Below are 22,863 nucleotides of genomic sequence, written 5' to 3' on the forward strand. Positions count from 1 at the left end.
TTTTAATATAGGGCCTAATCATAATAACATTTTTCGTTAAACAGTTTTTTGAATTAAATTTATATAGACCTGTTATTATTATTTTTACTTTTTAATTAAAATGTAATGTTTCGTGAATGTGAATTGTATGTTATTTGATTAAATATTGCTTTTTAACAGCCTTGCAGCGCATTTCTCTCGATTCATGTTTTCTTCCTGCAACTGAGATCTTTGAGGACAGAAGATTGAAGCTGGTTTATTCTTTTCAATTTCTCGATTAAAATATTAAAATGTATAAATTTCCTTTTCATATCGATTAATGAAATGATCATAATGTAGTTCCTAAAATTTCAAAAAGCCATTATTAGAGTTTATGGGACTGGAGAAAAAAGAAAGGAGTCTTTTGGTTTGGTAAATTTCACTCGGGTCATAAACTATTTACAGCTGCAGAACCATATGTGAACATGTAAACAGATGGGAGGATAATAACCCACATTCGGCTCAAGAGGAGTTAAAAAAAAGCTTCTCTCGGTAACCAAATCTTTCTTATTGGTCAAAGTTTGGCTCCCAAAACAAATTAAAACTGTGGAGAGGGTCGATGAGAGAGGTGTGCAGGATAAGGCTCGAAGCTGAGAGCATTGGATCTCAGATGCTCTGCGAGGCAGATGAGCATAGAAAGAGGATTCTCAGTGCAGAAAGGATTCTCAGGTACGGGTGAAGTCTGAGATAGGATGAAAGCTGCAGACCGAGCCTATCAACGTTCCAGAAATTATCAAAGGCACATCCGATCTTCGATAGTTCCAGACTAACTTTGATTCGTTAGAGTTTTATTAGGTGCAATGTGGTGACGTGATGAACTGTGTACCTTTCTTGTATATAAACCGTACATACTGAATTGAGTTGAATGTAGAAGTGTATTTCAACGGAGCTGCATTTCAAACATCTCGAGCGGTGCTTATTCAATTAATTAATCGGTTTGAGGAGATGGAAGATAGAGTAGAACTTATACTTAAAGTCTAGAGAGTTTATAGTAGATTAGTTCTTACGAGTAGGGAAATGTTCTTAGAATACATTAGAGTACATTAATGAATCATTTCCTTAAGTAGGTTCCGCAACTGACATTCTAGTTCATCTTTTAAAATGTTTTAAAGTTAACTAATCAACTGCATTATTTGTTTATTTTATAAGTATTTTTAAGCGAACAGTTATTTGTTACAGTGGGCAATACATCTGAGCACTGTAGTTTCCATCTGCTCTTAACACGCATCATTTGTGCAACCGACATTTCTTCGAATGATTAATATAAAATATATATAATTATAAATTTATTAATAAACAGTTATACATTTTTTATTCAATCATTCGATGAAATAAAAATAAGACAGAGTTGGTGGCTTTGTTCTTTCTCTGTCAATTGTGAAAATTTATAGCAAAAGATGCCAATGAGTTGTGAGAGCTCCGCAAACAAATATTCCTTGTTTAAGGGCGCCACTTTATCAAGAAATTTGGAAAACGCTACATTAGATTAAACAAATTAATGTTTATATAATAATTTCATAAAATTTCTTTGTGTTCGATTTTCTGTAATAAGTCAAAATGTAACCACAATCTCTTTTGTTGTAAATATTTATAACACTATTTGTATCTTTACTTAAGAATAAATCTGTACTTTGAAAATAGCTTCTAACTTTAAAAAAGATTCAATATTTTACCAATATGATACCTACGAAGACAATACGTACTGTGCATGTAAGTTACTTTATTCGTTGTTTCGAATTATTAATAAGACTATGCAATGTGTGTTTTCTGTAGAGTAAAAGTGATGACCAGTAAATGTATTTAAAATATTTTGATCAAAAACTTTTTATGGCTAACAATTAAAATGTGTGGAAAAACGTAGAAGATTGATCTGTTGAAATTTTCATACAGGAACACACATGTGGCGAAAAGAATACGACTCTATACAAAAAATAGAATATTCACCAAACTGAAAGTTTAGTGTACGTTTTCTTATGAACAACACAGAGTACGAATTTTTTTTCGACACTACATAAATAGTGCTTATGTATATTTATTATATCCATTAATGAGACAAATTTACTCGAACTTTTTTTTGTTATATATTGAAATGAAATGATAAAATAAAATAATAGAATAACAGTTTGACCATGACAAAAAATTAGAATATTAGCAAAAACAGCCAGACAAACAGCCATGAAATACCAGGTTGTAATGAAAATTTGCACATTGCTGGGCAGAGCAGTATAACAGTACCACATGGGGAGTAAGTGCGACATCAGTGACAGAATTAAAGATACTATCGTAACCTTGCACAGAGCAGGAAGAACACAAAAAGAAATTGCGAGTTATGTAAAGTGCTCTCAGCCAACAGCCAGAGTACTGAAACAACAAAACTGTGTCAAGTTTTAACTAAAATACCACAAATGTGGACGTAACTAGTAATGACTACGAGAGATGAGAGAAACTTGAGAAGGATTGTTGTGCAAAACCGCTTTAAAAGCTTTAATCCGCACCATGCCTGACGGATTGCGAGCAGTAATTATAGCAAACGGCGATGCCACAAAATGTTAAGTTTGTTTTGTTGTATTTCCTATCAGTGCCGTAACTAGGATTTTGAACGCCTATGGCCAAGAATAAAAATGGCGTCTTTTTAATTTTTGTTATTAAATAAAAATAAAAATGGTGGTTTATTTCTGAAATATATGTTCGTAGAAATTACAGATAATAAATACTATATAAATATAATTATAGAAGTTTCTTAAGTGTTATTAATTTCGAATTCATATTATTCCGAAACCTTCTCGTTGGCGCCTTTATTAAATCGGCGCCTATGGCGGGAGCGACGTTGGCCATACCCCAGTTACGGCTCTGTTTCCTATATTTAACCCACATTTATCTAACATTCTAACTTTTTGTCATGGTCAAACTTGTTACTCTATTTTTTTGTCATTTCATTTCCATTTGTAACAAAAAACGTTTGAGTTAATTTGTCTGATTAATGGATATAATAAACATACATAAGCACTGTTTCTGTTGTTTCGAAGAAAGTTTCGTACTCTGTGTTGTCCATGAGAAAATGTACACTATATATTCAATTAGGTGAATATTCTAATTTTTTGTGTAGGAGTTGTTGTCTTTATTATTTAAGACCCATTATCAAATAATAGAATAATTCTATTTACTGGCGTAGTCATCAGTGAGATGTGACAACCATTACTTCAAAATTTAGAAGAGTCCGTTTATATTGTTTTTTCCCCCTCTTTTATTACCCACTTGATGTTCATATTGCTTGACGTTCCGTTTAAAAGCCGTAGGTTTTCTGAATGTTACATGTGCTGTGAATGTAACATAAAACTGTAGGGTGGATAGGTCAGCTAAGAGGTGTAAATCTTTTGGTTTAGTAATCTTCGTAATAGTTATAGAATGTTAGCAAGTTTTATTTTTAACTTTACAGGAAACCTTTTTACCCCATTTTAATATGATTTATTTTACTTTACCCAATTTTGCCATTCTTAATTTATTTTAGTTTTGCTTCTTTTCGTACTTTCTTATTTTGGTTTTAGCAGTACACCTTTCATCCAGGAATCACAAGTAAATATTGTTGCAAGTAAACTTTATTTCGTTCTCTGGTTTTGCCCATATGTAATATAAATAAATGTTGAGTTTAATGTATTTTGTTACGCAGAATTTATAATTGCACAAAAAAGTACTGAAGAGGGGCAAATAGCCCGAAATGCATTTCCGCCACTTTGTACAGAAATAATGTCTTAAAGAATGGTCTATTCTCTTCGCCACATGTGTGTTCCTGTATGATAAGTTCGACACAGCAATTTTTGCTTTTTTCCCAATGAACATAAAATGAACAAGAAGCAATCAAGTATTAAATTAAAATGCTGCGTCATCAAAAAATTTCTTCAAATTCACGGATGTTGCCTGAATTTTGTCAACATTTTAAATAATTTTTTTGCGCAGCCGGAAGAACAAGATGGTTTAGGCGTTAAAACTCATGTAAACAACTACAGGAAATGTTCATAAACGGTAAGTTCCGGAAAGGAGTGAACTCATTCCTAGCCGCCTAGTTACCTTCAATGAAGGCTTGGCCTATCCCGCTGATGAGAACAGAGAAAAGTCCTCTTAGTGTCCGAAGGGCAGAAAATACAAAACTAAAAAAAAAGAAAAAACAAAATTAGGTTATAACGTATAAAATAAAGTAATTGTTAGGACATTCCTCAAATCGTTTTCATGTAGATGCGAATAAATCGCCTCATTTATACAGCGGTGTATTTGTTTAAGTTTAATTGTTTTTCTTGATTCCCTATCATTTTTCGAAAGAGTTTAATGTAAATTTCCAGGGCCCGGGTTGATCCCGTCACACGTTTTTGATGGTCGTTCATGTTGAAAAATCAAATAAATCTTTCAAATCAGGATTACACCTAGTCGATTATGCGGGAAAATGAAGTTTAAGTTAATTTCTGGAGTTTACGTGGTATAGGAAGGATATTTGATCGTGAATACGACGATGGAGTTAGACCATAAAAATAGACTGTCCTTATTAGACACGAAAAATGCATTTATTAACAAAACACAATTAATAACTAAATATAAACGAAAGTCACATATTTCTCTTAAAATCTATTCTTAGAGTAAATTCTATTTGTGCATCTAATAAACCTGCTATTAAATTATTCGACTGCGTATCATCTAACAAATGGATAGAAAGTTTACAATTAATTAAGTCAACATAATACCTCATTTGGCCCATTCTTTAGAGTCGTTGTACGTTTTGGAGAAAAAGTCCTTTGTTTCGGACACGAAATTTCTTGTCTGTCGATTTCGGTTTTCCAGTTCCGGGCAGTTTCCTATTTATTCAACTTCAATTGTCCAATCATTAAGGATAATTTGAATCACCTGAGGAAAGAAGCAACAAGGATCTTCCGTGGTAAATTGTTATCAAACTTACCATCTCTCCTCGTGACGGCCGAATAGCCGTGCAGTCAAGATGGCACAGCCTACCGCTCTGGGATCCCAGATCAAATCTGGACAAGTCGAAAAATTCCCAGGAATTTTTCGGGATGTCTGTTCGGATATGTCCCTCACCATTCCGCCCCATTGTGGGCCTGGCCGAATCCATAATGGACTTGCTTAAAGAGGCCCTTTTGGCAGTGCCGTAACTAGGGCGGTGCCCAGGCACAGGGCGTATTGTTCCCAACATCAATAACTTTTACAGCTACAAGTGGTACAGACCAAATCATAATCGGACTCAATTTCTTACAAACCACGGCGGGCTCAACTCTTACCTGGCACGGTTTACTGGTGCGGCTAGCTCCCACTGTGCTCTTTGTGGTATGGTCGATGGCAGCAGGCACTACATCCTGGACTGTCCTATGCTGGACCTGCAACGCCAACACCTTAAAACTGTCATCATGCAGCATGGCCACAGCTGGCCACCCTGCCTTAGCCACCTCCTAGGTGATGAGGATATCCATAAAGTCATCATAGATCTCATTAGTGCATACTTTAAAACCACTACTGTGCCAAACTATAGATAGCATCTGCACCGCTCCTTCTGCCTTTGGCCATAGTGCCTAACCATTTGTTAAACTATTTGTATTTGTATTATTGTTATTATTACTTATATTTTGTGCTATTGTATTTTATTTTCTCTTAATGTTTTCATTTTGCTTTTTAATATTTTGTATTGCTATTATTATTCCCTGTATTCTGATTTATTGTATCTAATTTCTTATTTATGTATCATTATGTATCTTTATTGTTGTATTATTATTTTCATACTTATTTTTATTTACTATATTCTGATTATTATATGTTATATTTCTTTTACTCTTATAGTAACACTCTGTATTTTAATATTTGTATCACTATTATTATATATTGCATTTTATTCACTTTTAGTGTATCATTTGAATTTTGATATTGGTATCATTACTGCTATTACTCATATTTTGATGTATAGATTGTATTTACTTGGTTGTGCCCAGTGGTACCAAGTATGCACTGTATATTATGTGTGTTAAATAAAATGAATGAATGAATGAATGAGACCCTGGGGGCGCAGAAATGATCTGGACAAAGTTTTGGGTCATAGTTTTGGGGCGTAGTTACAGATGCTTGCACCGGGCGCAAGGCACTGGGTTTGGGGCGTAGTTACGGCGCTGCCTTTTAGTACCCACAGGGGAAAAAGGTTTTTGACATCTTATAATAATTAACAATATAAAAACGTTTTATCATAACAAAATCTCATAAAAGATTGCGCCAGACATAAACTAAATTTTATTTTTAGAATAACATCTCATAACACACGGGAAAATTATGCAACTCATTATAGGAATTTCTTTTGGCTTCGTTGGGTTGAAAACGTCGAAACTGGCAAAAATCCCAGAGGGTCAAAGTTAATACGATTCCAATACTTTACGTGTTATATATACAAAAAGCCGGAAAGTAAAATGGAAGATTGGTTTCGGTCGCCTACAAATCAATAAAAATGAAACGTTAAACCAATTAATACAAGGGTTCTCAACCTTTTTCGTGTATTAATCTCTTTAAAGAAATTTTTTTTTGTCGATTCCTTCAATATTATGAACTATATATATATTAAACAATATTATATTATATATATAATATATATGCCATAACTTCTTATATAATTTTTAAAGACGTCTGCCTACATTTGAGCTGTTGATTTTGAAAGTGGGGCAAATTCATTTTGTGAAAAAAGTTAAATCTAATTCTTATTACAAACTAACATAAAATTTGTGTTCAATCAATTCGCAATAAATATCTTTCAATATCAGAATAAATTTGTTACTAGTAGTTTATATCGTCAATGAAATTTATTGTGAGTTGATATTGAAAGCGAGGCAAGTCCACTCTAAATAACGACGGCGTAGGAGCGAGGCTGTCTGTCGCCCAGGATTATAACAAATTAAAACAAAAATGTTGCAAACATAATGCATTTTTAGTACAGGAAATGAAAAGTAAAGATTTCTATTTAACGAAACCTCTGGGAGAGGCAATTTTGAAAAGAACAATAAATATTGATGGAGAAACTGTCAATTGGGTGAATATTTTCTGGATAAGATTTTCAAAAAATGCGCCATATAAATTGTTTTATAAAGCATCGTTGGAAAAAGTTTCCCAATTTAAAACTTGATTTATCAAGAAAACAGGACAGGCCAATAGTTTCGGAAAAATAGTATTATTATCTTTAAATGCGAAAACTAGACCGAAACTAAACAAAAATATAAAGATATGACGGATTTATTACAATATGTACCACCCATTCATCATGAATTTTTTAAAAATCAACACCGTCTGAACTAGGAAATATAATTATATGCTTGCAATTTATTAATGAATATTTTTTCTTATTTTATCCACTTTTTCCTATAAAATTAAATTTATGTTTGGTTTTTGTTGTAGCTTTTCAAAAGAAGTATGAAATTTTGAAATAAAATAAATAAGTAAATAAATAAAATATTCAATTTTTTATTACTGTAATTACATTCCATTCAAAGAAAATCAACGTTTTCAACAAATCATTGCTTTTCAAAGTGAGGCAAGTGTGGGGATCGCAAAAACGCGTAAAAATGCTGAATAATTATAAAGTTCCGAAGTCGGAAAGTTTCGAGAGTCAAATCGTGTCAGGAACATGTGTTGGTGATGTAAACCAGTCACGAAAGAAACTCTCCCAAACTTATCCTAAAACAAACGCGACACGATAATGAACGACCGAGGGGATGTCAACCGAGAGAGAGGGAGCTTTGTCCAGGTGCTCGTGTACGAGTGTCGGAAACGGGAAACAGAGGGGGGTAAATGGCCACCGAAGCATCTGGTGGACCGCGTGAGGTCAAAAACGTCAAAGAGAGGGCCATAACGGCCGGAATATACGAGCACGAACTTCAAAGACTCCGTCAACACCTCTCGGAACTCTCCCGACCCAGATCGGTCTCCAGTTTCGCATAGAAACAAAAGAAATGACCAATCGGGGTAAGGGAGAGGAAGAATAGAACCAATCAAAAGGGTGAAATTCAGGGGGGGAACTCCTATAAAACTCCCGAGTCGCAAGGTCAAAGGGTGTGGACCCTCCTTCCGTCGTTCTTGGAAGAAGTGCGGCAGTTCTCCTCTGGACCAGGGTTACCTCATAGACGCCAGAACCTACGTCCAGCTGGCGGACTGTTTTCCCCTGGAAGTCGGCGGTGACCCTCGTCCAGGCCACACGTCCAGTACAATAGACAGTTCGTCATCCCAGCCCCGGGCACGCATCTTCGGAAGACGGACCGCATCCGACTACCGACAACTGGAGATCTCTATCACCACAAGAGTCGATCTAGATCGCAATTTGTATCAATAATATGTAAGTTAACTTAGTAGTTAGAATAAACGGTTTATTGTAAGACACTTGTCATCTTTGTCTCCTACCGCCACCACCCACATACGTTTTCGACCCTAGGTTTTCCTGACGCGGGATTAACTGTTTTCCCCTGGAAGTCGGCGGCCTTACACAAGAACATTGATGCATACCAAAACCAATGATGTTTTTCATCTGACATGGATAACCATTATTGCATATTAAATTGACATGAAATAAGACCACAAAAAATATAAAATATGTTTATTACCGTTCACGAATATTTTTAAACCTATTCAAATGCAAACCATTAAATATCTAGCAATAACATAAAATGGACTTGCTCCACTTTCAAAATCAACTCAACGGCTCATTTAAGAGCAGAAAAAAAGTGTAAAATTTTAAATAGTTTTCTGATATTTGCAAAGTCTAAGCCATTCCCACAAACATTCATCGATTCCTAAATAGCCAATACCGATCCCGTCGGGTAACCCGAAATTAATATAACAGAATGTATTTAACAAAATATTTCAATTTCAGAATTAATAAATCACACGAGATACAAATGTAAATTACAGTCGAGTCCACATAGATCGACACTCGGATAACTCGACATCATCGGTTAAGCAGTCAGCTTTCTGTGGTCCCGGCCGACTTACATAGGCATTAATGTGCTTCCAGATTGTCACTCGATAATCTGATTCGAGATTACCGGAAACGCGGCCATCTCGAACGTAGGGAAAAAAATGTCCCTGTCGCCATATTCGATACCATAGGTAATATTAACCAATAATTAAATTTAATTAATGAATTAATATTTGAAAAAACTGTATTAACATCAAGTGTCATCCACTACAAGTTTTAAAAAATGTATTTGAACTTGAGTGGATGAATAAAAAGTATTTTTATTAACGATTGAAAATTTGAACAAGATATATATATATCTTGTTCAACATTCCTACTATTCCTACTATTAGTTCACACTCTCCCTATATATATATATATAGGGAGAGTGTGAACTAATAGTAGGAATTTAGAAAATAGATAAAAATATTAGTTTCAGTGTACAATGTGTAAACATGAACAACGAAATTTATAATCCAGAAAAGTTATAAAAGTTTTATCGAATATTATACGCGTTTTTGGATTATATTCGAATTATAGAGATGAAAGTTGATTTCGTACTATTCTATAGAAAATTTATAGTGTAATTGTTATTTTGTATCTTATCTCAGCCAATGTATTGATGTTATTGATGATATTCTTTCCAGAATGGAAACAATTTTTAGCAAATTATCAAAAGACTTGGAAGAAAGATGTTATTATCTGCATTACTTATTTTTGTTGGTTCTTGTTTGTTCTTTTAACACTTTATTGTTTTCTTCATAAGAAATTAATGTACCGTGCTACTTTAGTTTTTAAAGATTTAACAAGGTATAAGATCTCGATTAAATAAGAAGAATGAATGAATCACATGCTACAATCTTTTGTATGTTTTTGGATTCCCATTTTAAATTCTATAAGTTTCATAATAACCGTAATAATAGTTTCAATTTATCGTCGAATAAACTTACAATTCACTACACCTGCTACTAGCTTTTTTAAATTATTTTATTCAACTATTTATTGCACATTATTAATTACGTATGGAGTGAATATTACAATTTGGGTTGTAGCTACAGCTATTTTTGTACTCAGTGTTACTAACATGAAACTAAACGCAATGCTTCGTTTTATGAAAAATAATTTCATAAACAATGAAATATACGTTTCAAGTATTGTTGAAATGTATACTTATGCATTAAAATTCGATAATGAAATAGACAAAGCTTTAATTGGTCTAGTAACTTCTTCAGTTGTAATTTTCGTTTGTAGTTATCTTCTTGCTACATCAAACAGCATTTAGAATGTATTTTAATGTTTCATTCAATATAGCGTGTACTATAATATTACTGTTTTATGTTCCGTTTGTGTGTTAAGTTCAAAGAGCTTAATTAACCAGATGATAAGTAATTTAAACAAATAAGCCACATATCGATTATTGACCATTTATGACATGCTACAACGAGCAAAAACTTAAAAAACTAATAAGTAGGTTTAAAATTAATAAATACAAATGTATTCTGACAGTTTATGAGTTAATTATACTTTCTATTTGCAAAATTTCGTCAACCTTAACAAAAATAAGTAAAAAGTGAATTTTTAAAGAAATTTGCGGGTTTTTCTGGAATGAGAAAAATTTCCCGGGATATTTCCCGGATTAAAATAACAATCGGGATCCCGGAATCTCGTTTGAAAAACCCTAATGTGTAGTAATAATCAAACGATTGTAAATTAATTGAAAAAGCATTTGGACGGTAAGCAACGTTTCATGTTGGACCCGTTTCAGTTCGATATTTTCTCTTATATTAGTCTAAATTGTTTATTTCTATCATTAAATCTGATACAAAATGCGGCTTAATCGCTAACCTTTATACCTTTTTCTCATGTAATATTTTTAAAATTAACTAGCAGATGAGCCCAGCGTCGCCCAGGCAAAAAATAACAATAGCAAAGGTTATCTGATTACTAGTTGGTAAGCTTAAGTGTTTATCACACCGCGTGATCAATGTAACACATTTTAAAAATTGTGTACAATAGATGAATAAGAAATTTTTCAAATATGTCGAATAGGTCACTTGGTGTGATAAACCCTTACGTAAGATAACCATTGTAGTTATGTAAATCAAATACTATAATTCGTAAATATTAAAACTAAAACCATATCTTTGTATTGTTTTCATTTGGTTATTTCAGCCTACCATTGTCACGTTTATCGCGATACTCGGATACTACAAAATGGCACAATTTCATCGGTCATTTCACAAGTACGAAATCTTAAATTGAAAATACGAAATCTTAAAAAATTTAAGATATCGTATTTTTTCCTAGTGGTAACTAAGAAACTATCATTTACAGCAGAATATCAAACGGTAATCTGCCAACGAATTAATTAAATTTCGCAAAAAATATACTAAATATTTAAACTCAGTACACACGAAAACCACTTAAAACGTATTTTGTGCAGGCTGGTAACCTGGTATTCTATAATTTTCCTATTCGAATGCTACCATACCGGTGGGTCCGATAGGAAGAAGAGATTGTTGAGGGAAGGGGTTGAAGTAATTCGACCAAAAGTAGTGGTTGACCTCCTCCCAGAATAGAGGATGGTCTACGACTACTACTTAATAAATGAAACTGACAGAGTAAATTTACACGAATCGTGGAATTGGATTTTGGCCGATAAGAAGCAGAAGGGGAGATGTCCGGATGTTGTTGAAGTGTTGGCGAATGATATTGAAGGCAACGAATGAAAGCAATAATGGCAAAGACTATGTATAATAAAGTATTGTTAACGAAATGAACACTGATGAAAATGATTTTAATATGATAGTAGTCAAAACGGTTGGAATATTGAAGAATTAGAGAGTATATCGACAAAGTGTTTGTGCCATGGTTACCTTGTATGGGAGAAAGCCCACCGAGGAGAGAAATATTGTGCCTTCCAAAATGCATCTGCGTAAAATAAAGTTGTGGATTGGCTAGTAATTACACAGTTTGTGGATGTGATAATTTATAGGAAATTACGGTGTTTGAACCGGTAACATATTGAGATTAAAGAAACGAAACAGAATCAAGGTATAAAACAATATACAGTGTGTCTTCCCCAAAAAATGTATACACACTTTGAACAATTATAAAATCAATGTTTATTAAAATATATTTCATTTTCTGTAATAGAATCTGCAGACATTATTTAATTGTTTTGTCAAAACCTGTTTTTAAACTGATGTCCGTTCTGGTCCAGGCACTGCTAGCAACGCGTGGCAATGGAATCGCAAACAGATCGATTGGATCAAAAATCACGATACATTTCGTTTGGTATTTGCTCGCATTCTCGTTCAATGGCTGCTCTCAATTCAACAACTCTTGCAGGTTTCATAAAGTAGACTTTGTCTTTTAAGTATCATCATGAAAAAAGTCTGGTGATGTAAGGTCTGATAAACTCGGAGGGTTTTCTACGAAACTCCTTCATCCAATCCATCTGTTTGGCAAGATCTCATCAAAGTAGGATCTAACATAGTGATTATATTGTGGGGATGCCAATCTTGCTGAAAATAAAACTCCTCATCTTCAAGGACCACTCTAATGCTTGGCATGACAAACTATTGCAGCAAGTTCAAGTGCAAGTAAACGGGACCAGTTACAGCATCGTCAAGATAGATTGGTCCAGTTAATTTTCTTGATGATAAGCCGCACCACACTATAACTCCTGGTAAATTAACTTGATGTTCCACCGTAACATGCAGATTGTCAGATTCCCAGTAGGGGCAATTGTAGCGGTTAATTGCACTATTTAATTTGAATGTAACCTTCTAAACTGTGTTTGCACTTCAACTGCGTTTTCACACTTCCAGTAGAATTTTAGAACGAATTTCCGTTCTTCAAAGCTTAATCTGACATTCATTATTAAGCCTTATGAGTTTAGCACGGAAATAAAAATACAGCAATTGAGCTATCAGCTGTTAAAGTATGTAAACATTTTTGGGACACCCTGTATACAAGCTAAAACCAATATGCCGTAGATTACAATTAGAGTTTCTCAAACGCGATCCCGGTTGTATTATTAACCCGGAAATTCTTCTCATCCCGGGAAATCCCGAAAAATTCTTAAAAGATCACTTTTTCTTATTTTGTGTTAAGGTTGAGAAAATTTTGCAAATAAAAAAGTATAATTAACTGATAAACTGTCACAATACATTTGTATTTACTAATTTTAAACCTACTTATTAGTTTTTTAAATTTTTGCTCGTTATGGCATATCGCAAATGGTCAATAATCAATATGTAGCTTATTTGTGGCAGGACTCTAAAAATTATTTACTTGTCAGAACCTGTAATATCTGAAATAATTGTGCTTATGCTGTCTTCATTTTTAACCATGCCCAGTAGCTTCAATAACTGCGTAACGCCAGGTTGTGCAAATTGGGCAAGGATACAAACGAGTACGAAGTCTGCAATTATAAAGTTTTTCTTCATAAGCCTCATTATTAAAGACAAACGAACACTCGAATTATTGGTCTATAAGCTTGATGTTTCTATTAAAGAAGCCAAGTTAGACAAATCAAGAATACTAGAGAACAAAAGAAGTACTACAATCTCGAAAACGAACTAGAAATCTTCCAGGCTACGGGTGAAAAAACACAACATCTATCTGTCTTCCTTTAAATGCATTGAAGACGATTCTACTAACATCAATTGAATCGGAAAAGGCATTCTCGGGAGCAGGATTTTTTATTACTAAAATAAGAATCAGATTGAGTGATTGGACTATATACCATCTTTGGTTTTTAAAATCTTATTATAGAAATTTACAATATTTTGAATTATGTTTTATTTAAAAAACGAAAATTACCATTTACAGGTTATAAGTTTGATGTAAGTTTTTTTTTCTAATTTTCAACGTAATTCAAAGCTTTTTGTTGTTGTTGTTGTTATATGCAGTTTTCAGCAAACAATTATAAAATTTTTTCTATTTGTGAAAATGTCTTTGTAATTCAAAGTTAATTTTTAACTCATATCTTACACGGCATTAATAATATGATTTTGGAGGTTGCAGAACGTATTAAATTACTTTAAAAATGAAAAATAATTATATTATTTGATTTGAAGATCTTTTGTATAACTTAAAAATAATTAATTCTATTCCGGGATTTCCCGTGATCTCGGAAAGCAGTTCACTTTTTTCCCAAAATCCCGGGACAAGCAAAAGACCTGGAAATAAGAAACCTTAATTACAATCGTATCTGGAAGCAGCAATGAATATACAGAAGATGGTTGCCTCTTATACTCTTCAGATTAATGGACATCTTTGCGACGCCTTTTCACCGACGTCTGACGATCAGAAATTGTAAGTAGTGCTTTGTGAAAACGGGGTCGGTTCAGAAGTACTTCCGCTCACAATCATGATAGTTTTGTTATCGAGAAGACAGGGGAGATCGGCGAGATCTCTCTGTGTTAGGTTAGGGTCCGGACATCAGTTAGGATAATCCTTTCCCATGTCCTAACTCGCGGTTAGATTAAAGTATTAATACTTCTTCCGAGTGGTCTGAGAATTTAATCGAATTTTTAACTGAAACTTAAGAGGGTTATAACTAATGGTTTTCGTGAGGTCAACGATGAGCTAGGCACTAACTCAACAGTTTAAAATATAAATTATATTCACTATACAGGATCATGACAATAAATTAATATATGAACAAATATTAAAATACCATTAGGATAAATACGACAAACTAAATAACTACAAATGCTAATCTACAATCCGTATTTTCTGAGAGAGTTTACAGTTATAAGTTATCATATTATCTAGCGTTATTCTTGTGATGTATATGTTGCTTGTTGCTTTTATAGAACGGAAAGATCTATTTACGTATTGATATCGGAGCAATTTGTTATCCGTTGGTCGCTCAATAAGTGCGCCAAAACGTAGGATACGTTTACATACGGCGAGCCTAAGGCTAAAGCCGATGGTTAGAAGAGGTGACTAGCGTGTACTCAAAAGTGTACTAAAACGATACAAAAAGCATGCCTCAAGGTGATCTCTGCATTTTCCTACCGGTCCAGCATCCAACAGGACCACAGAGATGTCATACTATACTTCCTTCGAAAGAGGGAAGTCAGACGAATGTAAGGAGAGTTTGGACGGTTCACTTCTGAGATATTTTCATTTTAAGAGGAACTACACGTTCTTTTCCCTGAGTCAGAGGAAGTGCTTCCTTTCTACCAAGATAGATATAATTTCTATCAAATCGATTTTAAAGTAATATTTAAAATATTAATATAATAATTTCACTAAAATCTCTCCAAAGTCTATGTTCTCACAGCTTGATGGGAGACGTAATCTTTCAGCTGCATGAGTTTCTCTCGACTTTCTTGTCGGGGTTATAATGTTTTCGCAGGCTAATGTGCATTTGCACGAAGCCTAATGATAAAATGGTCTGCCGGGATCATCGTTAGCCGCGAGGTTCAGCAAACATGTGCAGTAGTGCAAATACTATTGATGAATGTTCGATAGTGTTTAATTGCAAATCGACAGCGGACATGTGCGATCGCCATAAAATTTTCAAGGCGCAAGCATTGCAGATATTTCCGCAATGTTCTGTCAGATTGAATATAGCTTATTGAATTTTGTGAAGATACAAAAACATCTGGATAATCTTGTGCATCCTAGGTTCCAAAAGTGCTAAATTAACAAAGTTCAACTATATTTTTTTTTTAAGTTTTAACTCTTAATGCCTTGTGGGCAGCAAGGAACCTTTCAGTCATATTAACAATGGTTGCAGCTAAGCACACAGTGGTGGCGACCAAATGGTAATGGACCATGACTCGACATAGCAAAAACAAACCATCCACGAAACATTCCTGAGGTTGCTGGATTTGATTCCGGGTCCTCGAGTGCGACAAGATGACGCGTAATTGCCACGATCATCTGTAGTTTTATAATAAGTGACGACAATAATATCAAATAGCATTTCTCAACTAGTAGTTCAATATTTTTTGCTTTTTCATTATAAAACTTCTGCAATGACGGGATTTTTAATGTATACAAATATGTGCTTTAGAAATGTAAATTAAAAAATATTTTTGTAGTTTGGTTTTATTTATAGCTTTTAGTTGCGATTCGTATTCTCACTCTTTTAAAGAACTATTATACCTGACAACTACCGACAGAGACAATCATTGAAAAAATTTTTATTTGATGAAACGAAATTTTAATTGTTAGTGGCACAAAAAAGCATCTGATCGAAAGAATTAAATGGTACAGGTTATTACTTTACATAAAATACTCATTATATTATTAGTGATTCAAAACAATGATCAAAATTAAAATAAATTAATGTTCCTTAGTATAAGTAAAATATTAATATTATTATACAGAAATCAGAGCGCATTTTCAAATAGTTTTGACTTTTATTCTTAATTAAAGCTACAACTAGTTTTTCAAATAAACATTTACAAATAAATCAGGCAATGTTACATTTTGACTGATACAGAAATTTATGCAGTGAAACCTAACACAAACTAATTTTATGAGAGTAGAAAGTGATACAAACATTAAGCTATTTTCACTAATTATTGCATTCTAAGAAGTAAATGTTTTCATATCATATATTAAAAATAGCATTGTTAATACAGATTTTAAATAATATAATTGTATTAATTATCGAAGTGATGCAATACAGCCCATCCAAATTATTCATATTTAATCATATTATTTTCAGCTTTCTGTCCGTGTTTTCGCCATTTCTTATATGAATTGGAAATTAATAATATATAAAATATTTTAATCAATAAGTTGAAAAGAATAAACCAGCTTCAATCTTCTGTCTTCAAAAATTTGAGTTGCATGAAGAAAACATGAATCGAGAGAAATACGCTGCAAAGCTGTTCAAAAGCAATATTTAACCAATTACAGGTGGGATTTAAGAAATGTTACATTCTAATAAAAGTATAAAAATCTATATAAATTTTATGTATGTAAATTTTTAAAATGTTATTACAGTTATAGTAAAATTTTCAATATTTTATAACTACACAAACACAAAAAACTTACTTGAAAAATTGTATATTTGGTGACTAAGAATTTATGAAATAAAGTTAAGCCAAATGGAGGATTACATTTCTTTATCATAATACTCAACTTTAAAAATGAAAAATATAAAATATAAATTTATGGTAAAATGTAATTTCAATTACGACATGCTTTTAAAAACAAATTTAAAAAATAATAATAAAAATTAAATTATCGTATCTTAAAAAATTATTCATCCAAACAAAAACACCTGAGATGTAAAATATTGCGCCAAGTAGAAGTTAATGACAATTTAGACAACGGTCAAAATTTTTCTTAGCAGTTTTTCCTTGGTAAAAATAAGCTTGGCGCTTAAAGGCGAAATGTGATGTAAATACTGGTAAAAATCTTGTGGGTACCGCTTCCAAGCGTGAAGCTTATGTTTACTAAAGAAAAGCTGCTAAGAAAAATTTTCACCGTCGTCTAAATTGTCATACATTTTTACTTGGCGCAAGTTTTTACTTCTCAGGTGTTTTTCTTTGGATATCAATTGTTTTAGTTTGATAATTATATTATTACGTCAAGACAAGACGATGATGTATTGTACAATTCGGTCGCATTAAACCTTTTAAATGATATTTCGGAACGGCGCGCAGTTTAGAAGTATCGTTTAAAAGATTTAATTGACATAAATTTCATATTTTGTTCTTTCGAATAACATTTTTGAATGAAAATCTTTCGTTTCCATGCAATTTTATCGTTACGAGCGTAGAATTAAGCCATAAAATTAAAATAGCTCTATGGAGAATCCCTCGTGAACTTTGACCTATCAACTCGAAAGTTACGCCAGCATCTCAGAATAACAAGAAAGGCTTAGGTTTGAAATTGTTAGACCCAGTATTTTTTCCTTCTACAAGCGTCTGCAATGCGTGATGAAGGAGGAGAAGAAGAAAATACCTCTTTTGTGGAGATTTTTCCACTTTTCCATTGCTTATATTTTGGCAACCGCATTATAGAAAATCTTGAAATTTTGCACTACCTAAAAACAATCACCTTTCGAATGAGATGTTCGAAATTACTTTAAACGTTTTAGGGAGTGCGAAGAAATCGATCCCGAAAGTCGGCAACTCTGATTCCTGTATATATGTTATGGACAAAGTGATTAATTGGGCATTATCAATAATGACCAAAAAGGGCGGGCAGTGTAATAAATATTGATTAATTTATCATATTCACCGGTCATTATGAATACTGCTATCACCTAGTCGGGCAAAGTGATAATAATAAGTTGAGGAATGATCATCCGACATACGCTAGCTAATCGGCACTCAGTTGCGTGTGCGTATCGTGTTTAGTACCGAATTTTACATTTGATTAAAAAATCCTCCACTTATTTTTTTTAGAAATATTTATTTTTTGTGAATTATTTCAAAGTATTTTAAAAAGAACATGTAATGTTTTAAAACTAAGTACTATTATCTATATTCATTAAATGGCAAATTTTTACCTATGTGCACCATCTTGGCGATGGTCACGACTGTTTGTGCTGAGGGGAGCCGCCGGCAGGCCGCCGATTGTTTAACGTTACTAGATATTGATACATACTAGTTATTGATACGTGTGTTCAAGAACTACTGTGAATAAATAACTAGTGACGTTAAACAATCGGCGGCCTGCCGGCGGCTCCCCTCCAGGAGGAATCTGTCGAGAGCACAAACAGTCGCGACTGCCGCCAAATTCGGTACTAAACGCAATACGCACGCGCAACTGAGTGCCCATTGGCTACCGTATGTCGTATAATCACTCCTCAACTTATTATTATCACTTTGCCTGATCAGGTGATAGCAGTATTCATAATAACCAGTCAATTTGATAAACTATTGAAATTTATTACACTGCCCGATTTTGTTGGTCATTCATAATGCTGTATTAATCACTTTGTCCATAATATACATACTTAGTTATTGACTTTCTTAGCGCGATTGACTTTTTTTAGACTCGATTTTTATCAGAAACATAAAAGTATTGTTTGATAAGTATGTTGAGAATATTATCTATAATGGCTTTTTACATTTTTTACTTCTTTACAAACCATGTCAAGGCTGTTTAGAAAGTTTGGAAATGATACGAATGCCAAAAGGATGTAACAATAATCTCTTATCGAAGCAATTCAATGTTGCCTAAAAAATTATTAATGCATTTTGAATTGTCCAATTATTATAAAGGAAATTGTAAGACATTAAAACACATTCATACATCAAATGTAAAAAAAATCCAGCAACGAGTTGCTTAAATTTCCAGGCATTATTTGATTGTGCCATCTGTCATGATGTTTTATTTTAAAATGTTTTATATTTTTAACCATCGTCAAATGGCAAAAAGTTTAATTTTATCGATATGATGGATATTACAAATAATTGTAAGTGCTAATAACGAGTAAAATCGTCATTAAGTCTGACCCTACAAAAGATACATACGACCCCTGTTATTTTCCCTCCCTCTCGACGCTTAACCATCAAAATTTAACAGCATCAATTCCTCTAACAAACAAGCCTTACTTGAGAATTTCACAAACATTTCGACAAAAGGCACAGGAATTATTAAGCTTCAAACTGGGTAAACAAAATCGTGTCCCCCTCCCCATACACCAACATCTATACATACAGAAAAAATAACTTGAATCTTTTTGTTTTTCTCGACGTTTCAAGATGTCCTGAATCCAAACATGTAAAGTATTGGATAGTCATTTTTGACCGATTACCATACTTCCCTTCTGTTATATATAATAGCTGGAAAACTAATAATTGAATAAATAATAAATTTTACATCAGCAGGTTAACCAAAAAGAACGCAACATGAAAAAGAGCAACCAATTCGCTTTCTGTAGTACGTAGGGTCTGGTCTACCAATTCTTTCGGATATCCCAATTAGGATGAAATGCAAAGGTGTCAGATTTGGTGCCACACAACCGGATTTCGGACGTCCAATCCAGCGACCTTCTTATTCCATTTCCAACCATCACGTGTGCGTGATGGTTGGAAATGGAATAAGACAGAACAGCAGAAATGTGCCGATGCTCCATCATGCTGGAATCATAGGCCACATATTGCCGATAAGTGTTTTTCATCGAGGAAATTAGTTCCTACATAACGAAGAAATACAAAGTATGAATGTCCTGTGAGCCGTTGAGGCAGCAAACGTAGTGAAATAATGCGATTGTCGAGTATGCATGACCCACTCGTTTACAGCGGACCTGATGTTTCTGCAGTCTGATTGCATGAGAATTGGACTCTAACCACACGTGACTGTTGCAACTGTTGAACACTACAGAAAGCGATTTGGATACTCTTCTTTATGCTGCGCTCACTGTGGTAAACAACAGGATGCTGGATCGTATGCAATCAGCCCTTCTATGGCATGGTTGCCTCGATGTGCGCGGTAAATGTTTTCCACATTTTCATATGTAAACACAATTTCACATGCAAGTATCGATGTTCATGTTTTTAATAAAGCTTATCTTCGTGCAACAGATGTGACGTTATACTTTTCTTTCGCATTTTTTCGAAAACTATGAGTAGTAAAGGTATGGTTCTTGGTCAATTTTTATGTACTCCGATTGTGCGCGCTTGTCGGGAACACCCTTTACACAACAGAACAAAAGTTCGGCGATCGGTTAAAAAATCACCCCCCAAAATTTTTCACATTTTTGGACTGAGGACACTTTGCAATCTAGAGAAATGCAAATAAAAAAATCGGGGTTTTTCCTGTATGTATGAATGTTTGTGGATGTGTGGGGCACGATTAAGTTTACCCTCTTCGAAGGTTAATAACTAATGTGTTTTTGTCAAAAAATTTCTGAAATTTTTCAGTTTGGTTTGTTTATTAGAATGATTGATGCTATTAAATTTTGTTGATTAAACATCGAGAGGGTGGGGAGATAAATCGGAGCGTGTAGGGACTGACATAATGATGATTTTATTTGTTATTAGCATTTACATTTTCTTAACATAAAATCCATCCCAAGTCTCAAAATTAAGCCTTTGCCATTTTATAATACTTTTATTTAATAATACATTTTATAATACGGGTCGAAAAATCCTCCAGGAATTTCTCGGGAGGTGATCCGATAGGATATGTTGGCCCCCATCCCTCACCACCCGGGCGCCCCATTGTGGGCCTGGCCGAACCCATAATAGGCTTGTTAAAAGAGGCCCTCTTAGTGCCCACAGGACAGAAAGAGTTAAAAGATAATAATAGTCAAAAACAAACATTTTATAAAATAAACCATCATAACAGATACCGCCCACAAGCAGTTTTAAATGTTGCCGGGAAAATTAAGCGATTCATTGCCCCTCTAGTGGCCAAGTGGTTTCGTTACCTCTGTGAACGAAACCACTTCGAACACTGTGAGTTCGGTCGTGGGATCGCACCCGCCAGGACGAGTTGGCCACATGGAGTTTTCATCACTTTTGTAACGCCCGAATAGGAGCCACATATCCTTAAAACACCTCTCGGAAGGCATTATACCACGCTCCCCGGCGTATGGCCAACCAGTAAGCTTCTGCTGGCAAAAACGGTTCGTACAATCACAGCATCGGAGGGAAGAGCGTTTAAACCTAAAAGGCTCTATATTAACCCAGATAACGAATAGAATAAGTTACTCACTGCTGAATATTTTTTATTCGATATACATTTTTACATGTTCTTTATACAAAAATACAATTTAATAAACATTAATATAAATTTTGACAGATTTAATTAATCTCGGAACAAGGCTTTTCTTTATAAATATTATTTTGTAATGTTTATAAAAAAAAACTATACTCTAATATTAGAAAAACTTAAAATTTCATAATATATGAAGCCACTAAGAAAATTATATATCGTCATAACAGAAATCGTTTCAATTTCAACCTCATTGGTTGATAGTCACAATAAAAAAATGTATATATATATATATATTTATTTATTTATTTATTATCTATATGTTTCAATTAACGTGTTTAAAATAATTATATAAAATTGTCGTTTATAGTTAAAAGCAAATTAGCTTACAGAAATTATTGATAAACTTACCAATAGACCTTCTTCGTAGGAAACTTCATTTGAAATGATACGAAACAAATTTCTCAAATACTTTTCCCCCTTTAAAACAAAAGAATATGTAATTAATAAAGTAATTTAGATTGGGTTAAAAGTATTTATATTTCTCTCAGAATATGATATGCATTTTTAATCTTTTATTTTACTTAATAAATTGACAATAAGATCGTAGTGTTACGTAATCGTACACTTAATATCACATTAAAAACTATCAAAATTTAAAGTTGACTAATTGAATTCTTTTACGAAATATTTAGAAAATTTATAGAAACGAAAAACATAAAGAAAAAACATTGTCTTAAGATACCAATACACTTATATGGATGGGCGTAGTTAATCTCGTAAAAAGATGTCTTTTATGAACTCTGGTCTTACATGCTGTAAGCCTACTAGGAAAAACTGTCGGTCAAATGATTAATAATATGGTAGAGTTTTCCATTTAACGGTTTCCCGCTCATACACGCAATTTAACTGGATACGTGCACTTTTCTGACGTTAAGAATTACTTTTTGATGCATATGCCAACTAAATTTAAAAAAGTAAAACAATGCACTTATTCTGAAAATAGTAACCCGACATTTTTAATATGTAATATGTATTCTATCGGGCCGCACTATTTTGAGTAGTATGGAACATTGTGCACATAGTGATAAGGAATTGATGGAACAATCAAACAATAATAAATAATTTAAAACTTTAATTGATTATTAAAGGCAACTTTCTCATACGAAACCTTTGGTCAAATGCTCCTACGCAAGCCTCGTAATATCACATGTAAT

General features: G+C 33.4%; 1 long non-coding RNA gene across 1 annotated transcript; it reads right to left on the reverse strand.

Annotated features, from left to right (window-relative positions):
- Positions 1 to 16,684: 16,684 nt before the first annotated feature.
- Positions 16,685 to 22,154, reverse strand: LOC136978090 (uncharacterized). The gene is made up of 3 exons (XR_010881167.1): positions 22,058 to 22,154; positions 17,024 to 17,110; positions 16,685 to 16,854 (listed from the first exon to the last, which is right to left on the reverse strand). It is a non-coding gene; the product is annotated as an uncharacterized lncRNA (long non-coding RNA).
- Positions 22,155 to 22,863: the final 709 nt, after the last annotated feature.

The sequence above is a fragment of the Centruroides vittatus genome, unplaced genomic scaffold (genome assembly GCF_030686945.1).
Source record: "Centruroides vittatus isolate TY-2023 unplaced genomic scaffold, ASM3068694v2 contig_487, whole genome shotgun sequence".
Lineage (NCBI taxonomy): Eukaryota > Metazoa > Arthropoda > Arachnida > Scorpiones > Buthidae > Centruroides > Centruroides vittatus.